Source organism: Hippopotamus amphibius, chromosome 11 (assembly GCF_030028045.1).
Source record: "Hippopotamus amphibius kiboko isolate mHipAmp2 chromosome 11, mHipAmp2.hap2, whole genome shotgun sequence".
Lineage (NCBI taxonomy): Eukaryota > Metazoa > Chordata > Mammalia > Artiodactyla > Hippopotamidae > Hippopotamus > Hippopotamus amphibius.
The window spans coordinates 51,992,189-51,999,912 of record NC_080196.1 but is presented as its reverse complement, the minus strand read 5'-3'; positions in this window follow the sequence as shown (position 1 = coordinate 51,999,912).

Here is a 7,724-nt window from a genome sequence, read left to right as displayed (position 1 = left end):
CTGAAAATCCAGCTTATATTGCCCTCTTAATGGTAAATTGAAGAGGCTGTCATCAGCAATATTTCCCCTTTTATGATTTTTGAGTATAATAAGAAGACTATGACGAAGCAATATAATAGGTGATGTCACAGCCTTTGTCCCTTGCAAGCCCTTAGTTAATGAATGGAAGGATGAATTGAAAAATGGTTGAATAATGACTCAAGACCAGTGGAAAGTGTTGATGGGTGGGCACTAGGGAAAAGGGAAGAGAAGGAGGGAGATTCAACCAGGAGTTTCTCTCAGGATTATAGTCACTGCAGCTGGACGGGCCTTTTGTCTAGGGTTACAGCCAAATTCAGGGAGCCAAATCAGATCAAGCAAAGTGGCTGAGCTCTTCTGGCAGGAAGTAGAGGCCAGGAAAGCCGGTGAACGGAGCACTGGAGAGCCTATGCTGAATCTCAAGAAGCAAGTGTGAGAGCCAGAGACAATGCTGGAGTGAGCCAGCCACGAGTATGGGCTGCACAGTGTGACCTTCATTTTAAAATATAAACAATGAGAATAATATTGCCCCCTCATCCTTTATTTATTCAGCAATTATTTATTGAGTACATTGTACATGCCAGGTGCAAACAAAAGAATGCTATATTCTGAGGCTATGATAGAGATTGAAAATAGACATGGTCCTTTACCTCCTGGATCTTACGATGTAGAAAAGGACAGACAATAGTGAATGAATCGCACATATGTGTGTTAATTTGTAAATACGATTAGTGCTTCTGCTTTTCCTAAAGAGAGGTACCCCCACCCCTGTCATGCCACGTCCCAGGGCAGCCACCTAGCAAAGGCTGGTCCACTGCAGGAGTGGCACCCTTGCTCCAATTCAGGACAATCCAGAAGGGCCGTCCCAGCTCAGACCTCCTTGTGGAGTTGGCTAGGTTCTTGTTACAACTACACCTCAGCTCAGCTTCCCCCTCTGCCTAATTCTGTTTCTTTCCCTTCTGTTCCAGAAGTGTTGACTGCTGGAGCACTCCTGTTTGCTAATTTCTACCTCAGAATTTGTTTCCCAGAGACTCCACCCACAGGAGAAGATTGTATGAAATAAACATAAACACGCTCTGCAAGCAGGGATGGGAAGTCAGGATTCTTTAGCTGAACCTAGGGACTGGGTTACAGGCTCCATCCCTCATCTGCCTGCTCACAGACTAGGAGCTAGCAAGGTGCAGAAGCAGGATGGACAGCCAGTGATACTGCTCTGTCCTGACATCGGCCAGTCACAGATCTTGTCCTGAGCCTTCAATAAGCCCAGTGTTCAGGTGTGCTGAGACAGGGCGGGAAATTGGAAGAGATAAAAACATCATTTGCCCCTTTCACATTACCTATCCAGAGCCTGAGTCAGTTGAAAAATGAAAAGACTGTGACAGTCACAGCAGTCACAGAAATAGGCAGAGGGATGGACAGGATAAATAGCCTAGAAATAGATCCTAGATAAGATAGAGCTGCAAAGGAAAAGAGACGTTATTCAGTAACTACTTCTGGGAAATTAGTGTTAGGAAACTGAGTTAGTTATTTGGAAAAAGAAGTCAAGTTAGATATTCAATTCTTACCATAATAAGATGAAATAAAGAGGAAAAAAGTAAATAAATGTAAAAAATAGAAATCTATGTTTTAACAAACAGAAAACAGAAGAAATACAGAGGAGAGGATGAGCTATCTCTCAATAAGAATTAAATACGTCGATAAACAACACAGAAAAATACTCCATATGTGTATGTCTGTCAAATTAGTTCTAATGAAAGGAAAACAACGATTACAGTAAATAAATGCCACAAGCCGGATAGAAAAAGGCTTCATATAGAAAGATAATATATAAATCAGTAAAGAAAATAGTAACAGATTTTTAAATGGGAAAGAATATGCACAATTCATAGAAGGACAATAAAACCATGCAAAATATTTATCACTGCTAATAAGAATCAATAAGTTGTAATAACATGCCTGTTTGCATCAATTTAGCAAATATATTTGAAATGCCTTTACCTATTGTTGACAATTTATGCACCGTAATTGGCACAATAATTCCACTTCTAGGAATTATCTTTCAGAAATAAACAGAGCTAGAGATGAAAGCTTTATTTTTTTTAATTTTTTTAAAATTAAATAATGTATTTATTTTTATTTATTGGCTGCTTTGGGTCTTCGTTGCTGTGTGCGGGCTTTCTGTAGTTGTGGAGACCAGGGGCTACTCTTTGTTGAGGTGCACATACTTCTCGTTGCTGTGGCTTCTCTTGTTGAGGAGCACTGGCTCTAGGCGCCCAGGCTGCAGTAGTTGTGGCACGTGGGCTCATTAGTTGTGACTCATGGGCTCTAGAGTGCAGGCTCAGTTGTTGTGGCTCACGGGCTTAGTTGCTCCATGGCACATAGGATCTTCACGGAGCAGGGCTCAAACCCATGTCTCCTGCATTGGCAGGCGGATTCTTAACCACTGTGCAATCAGGGAAGCCTGAAAGCTTTATTTTTAGAATATTTATCTCAGTGTTAATTTTAAAAGAAAAATGAGAAAACCTAAAACTTTGACACTAGATAACACTGAAATAAAGTGTGGTATGTAGACTTAGGTCACAATAGGAAAAGAGCAGGCAAATAGAGGGCTGGGGACAGTCGTCTGTTATTTTGTGCGTGGATTTTTATGTATATCCGATGGCATTTTGTATAGTTAGGAAGAATTTGATGGTTATGGAGAGGGTGAAAGGCACTGACACAGCAGCAGAGAAGTTAAGAATGTAAACTCTGGGTCATATTTCCATGGGTCCCATTCAGTTCTGCTGCTTTATGACCTTACTCTGTGGGCAGTGAGGGAACCACTGCAGGTGTTTGCATTTATTAGGACAACCAAACTGAATCAGCGTAAACAAAAGGTGGTAAGCAATCTGTGAGTGCTCTCCTAGCCTAGGTCGTGTGCAAGTGGATTGTCTTGGAATATAACCCCAGGAGTAGGAGTGAGAGGTAAGGATGAAGCAGCAGAGAAGGGAAGGATAACACGTGGACCCACGTTACCGGTCACTGGGGCTGGATACCATGGGGCCTTCTAGGTGTCTTGTAAAATGTGCTTCAGAACCACCTGCCCAGGGGATAGAAAGCAGGACATATTTATCCGCTGGATCCCACCCACCCTTGAACAAGATTGTCCCCTGGGCACTAACCCCCACCGCATGTCTGCATGTCATTGTGTATGTTAACAGCTGAGAGAGCCCACAGATGCTCCACTCTTAAGGCATCAGAGGAGCGAGTGAGACGAACGGGGTGCGGCCAGGTTGCGCCTAGTGAAGATGATTGAAACTTAACAAAACACTAGTGGCCACACACAGGAGCTGGGGCTGAATGGGTGTACCCAACATGTCCCAGACACAAGTCTTTGGCGGCTCAAAGAGGAGCAAAGAGCTAGAAAGGCAGGAATAGAGCTGAACCTCAGTGAAGCTACCAGATAGTCTAGTCCATCTGGACTTCCTCATCCTCAAATCTCTGTATCTCTGTGGCTGAAAAGAGGCATCACCTTTTCTCTACATGGTAGAAAACTTGTTTCTTAATGGCTTCTACGTTCTGCATCCTAATTTCATCCTCAGGAAATAAACTGATGTAATTAGACCCATAATTAATATGTCCTGAGGCAAAGCTTCATTGACTGATTTAAGGTCAGGCACCTTAAAGAGAGGGGCCATGTCAGGACATGAGGACACTGGTATTCAAGTATAAGGGTTTGTATAAAGTCCTTGGTATTCAAATTAATTTCTCCCTCCTCCAGGCTCCCACATCATCTTCTCTCAGGGTGGAATGTAATTATCTGTTGATATGTTTGTCTTTCTCCATCTAGACTCTGAGTTCCTTGATGTAGGGACTTCATCTTCTTCCCTTTGTTTTTCTAGGACTCAGCATGGCACATGGCACATGGTAGGTCCTCTATTAGGGGGAGAAATAGATAATGAATTCGTCCAGTTTGTCCTTGTCACGTTAGCAATGCAGAGCTATTTGCTGTGGGCCACTAAAGTTCTCACTGCTTACTCCCTCTAAATAAGCAAAAGATCCTTGGGATGTTTTCAGTGCTGCTAACTAGGATGTCATTGATATTTCAGACTCAGTGTACAACAAGAAGCACTGCTGTTGTTTGTGTGTCAAGTTTGTCAGCTCCTGTAAAAAAGTTTACAAAGGATCATAGCATCTGCAGGAGACCAAGGTAAGAGATCTCCAGTGTAAGTCATGCTGTAGTGCTATCATGATCTTTATTTTTGTCGTATTTTTTAGGAATAAAGAGTCTCTGACCCCAGAGAAAATTGTGGTCTCTCTCGTAGGAGGCCACCCCAAAAAATAATACACAGTAAAAACAAAACATAAGATACAGAAAGGCTTCTGCAGAGGTGAGAGGTGATTTTTTCACACTTTTTTTTCTCACCTGATAAGTGATAGGGCATGCTGTTAAATCTTCTTTGAAGGGTGTTTCACATAATCTTGATTTAAACATATTGTTACCTAGATTTCAGTCCCGAAGGCAGAGTAGCTCTGAACTACTCTATCGAAAAAACAAAAACAAAAAAACTGAATATAGTGCAGTAATAGTTCAAAATAACCATTTTCTAAAAGTAAAAGGTGCTCATCACAGTAACAATAGATAGAATTCAGGAACAGACTGCTTTGTGGCAGAAAGCACCAGTAAGTTTTGATATAGGTCATCTAACGCTCACATCAGTCATGCAGGGATGGTCTTATTGAAAAAAACAGGCTCAGGTGGAGAATAACTTACCAAATGGAAATTAGATGTAGGAGAGGAGATGGGTAGGTCCATTCAACATGTGAATGAGTCTCCCAGCTATTGAGCTGAACAAGAGCCGGATATGAAAGACTACGCATTGTATTATTACATTTATTGAAGTTCAAATGCAGGCAAAACTAATAAATCCTCATAGAAGCCAGGAAAAGAGTTACTTCTGTGGGGTGGGGTTTGGATACGATGATGTATCAGGGAACCTTCTAGTTGACTGGAAATGTTTTATATCTTGACATGGACAGTGGTTCAAAGTATGGACAGATATTAAAAACTCATTGAGCTGTGCAAATATTTGTGCCCTTTTCTGTATATAAGTTATATCTCAATAAAAAAGTTAAAGAGTAAAAGAAGGAGAAAAGGAATTAGAATTCAACTCTGTTTAATTCGAAAGATCCTTTCTTTCCACTACACACACTTTCTGCAATGTTTCAAATGTTTGTGTTCAACACAGAATCTGAATGATTTTCCTGGGATAGTGCACAGAAAAGTCTCACAGATATTTTAATAAACGATTGCAAATAAGTTTATATAGCAGAGTACAGGAATGATTATGAAAGGATGATACAGTAGCTAGGACTAGTTTATAAAAAGTTTTGTGAGCCTTGTTAAAGGAAAGGGTTTTATTTATACAGGAAATTACTGATGGATTTGATATAAGTTTTATGACCATATTTGAAGTTGTGGTGAAATGGGTTAGAGAGGATAGATGGGAGGGTGGAGGAAAGGCCTGGGGACAGAAAGCGAGGTAGAAAGCTGTTGTCATCATCTGTGCAAACATGACCTTGGACTAAGAGTGAAGACAGTGTGGTTGTAGAAGAATAAAGATTGATTGAGTAGATGTTGTGATCAGTTGGATGTGGGCAATGAGGGGTGGACAGGAGCTCTTAAGTGGCTCGTGGGCTGATCCCAAGTGAAGGGGGCCCTATTTAACCACCAGGGAAACAGGGACAAAGTATATTCCTCTGGGGCAAGGCTAATGCTAGGCAGGTTGTCAGGGCTCCAGCCAAGTAATTTGGGACTCAAGGAAGAGCTGTCATGGGCTGAATTGTGTCCCCCCAAATTCATATGTTGAAGTCTTGAGCCCCAGTACCTCAGAATGTGACTTTATCTGGAGATAGGGTCTTTCAAGAGGAAATTAAGTTAAAGCAATGTCATTAGGGTGTGCCCTAATCCAATACAACTGGTCTCCTGATGAGAAAAGGAAATTTGGACACAGACATGCATTGAGAGGAGACCATGCAAAGAGACAGGGAGAAGACAACATCTACAACCAGGAAGAGAGGGCTCAGCAGAAACCAACCCTGCCAGTGTCTTGATCTTGGGCTTCTAGCCTTCAGTTGTAAGAATATAAATGTCTGTTTTTTATGCAACCCAGCCTGTGGTACTTTGTAAATGGCAGCCCTAGTGAACTAGTAGAAGTGCCAACCTGGACTTCAGGCCATTCAAATCGGAGGGGGCACAGGCCGTGGGGTTCTGGGGGCTAAATCACAACTCAGAAAGCAGACAGGACTACCAGGAATCCTCGGATAGAGATCTTATAGCCAAGGACTAGTTCTAAAGTCTGCCTACTGGTAGGGACAGCTTCTAATATTCTTCCAAATTTAATTCTCTTTGGCTCAAAGCTTGGGCAGAGCAGAACTACAGGTGGATTAAAAAGTATGGTCTTTCATGGAAATAACCTAAATGTCTATCAACAGATGAGTGGATAAAGAAGATGTGGTACATATATACAATGGAATGACACCCAGCCATAAAAAAGAAGGAAATAATGCCATTTGCAGCAACATGGATGCAACTAGAGATTGCCATACTAAGTAAAGTATGTCAGAAAGAGAAAAACAAATACCATATGATACCACTTATATGTAGAATCTAAAATATGACACAAATGAACCTATCTATGAAACAGAAACAGAATCAAGAGACGTAGAGAACAGACTGGTGGTTGCCAAGGAGGAGGGGGTTGGGGGAGGATGGAGTGGGAGGTTGCGGTTAGCAGATATATGCTATTATATATGGAATGGGTAAATAACAAGGTCCTAATGATAGCACAGAGAATTATATTCAATATCCTGTGATAAACCATTATGGAAAAGACTATTAAAAAAGAATGTATATTTATGCATAACTGAATCACTTTGCTATATGCAGAAATTAGCACAACATTGTAAATCTACTGTATTTCAATAAAAAAAAACCACACACACAGAAAGGTATTGTCATTAATTCGCATGCGAAGCAGAGTTAGAAGTAAGCCAGGGTTGAGCAACCATTTCAATTTCAAAAAAATAACTGGATATCAACTTAGAGCAAATAGGAAGGCTAGATCCGGTCAGAATTGACTTGATAAACAAGATATTTGTTTGTACTTGCACATTCCCTGGATATTAAACTCAAAAATGAATATATGTATGTATATATATACACATACACACACATTAGTCTACACACGTCACCTGCTCTGCAATGGTTCAGCCGCTGTCCTCACTCCCTTGGGTCTTGCATCTTCTCCCTAACTTCCCCTTGGTCTCAGTATCGCTCCCCACTAATGAGGGTCAAGGGCAGATTACTTGAGGCATAAATTGCCATGACTTTCTCATTGGTCTGCACACATTTGTCAATGAATGGAATCACCTGGAAATCCTTCTAGACTCCTTTTCTACTAAGTACAATTAGGAAGTGTACATTCTCCCTTTTGCAATTATTCTCACACTCACCCTTTCCTTGTACATTTCACACACCCCAGTTCAGGTTATCATCTGATTCTGCTTGATGACTGCAATAGCCTCCTATTGTTCTGCTCACCTATTGGCTCTCTCTGCATCCCTGAAATCCATCCTACAGAAAACTCTTCGAAAAACATCACTTTGACTACAGTGCCATTTTCCTACCTGTTAGTGTTCAACTGCTTATAAGCAACAGTTTCAAA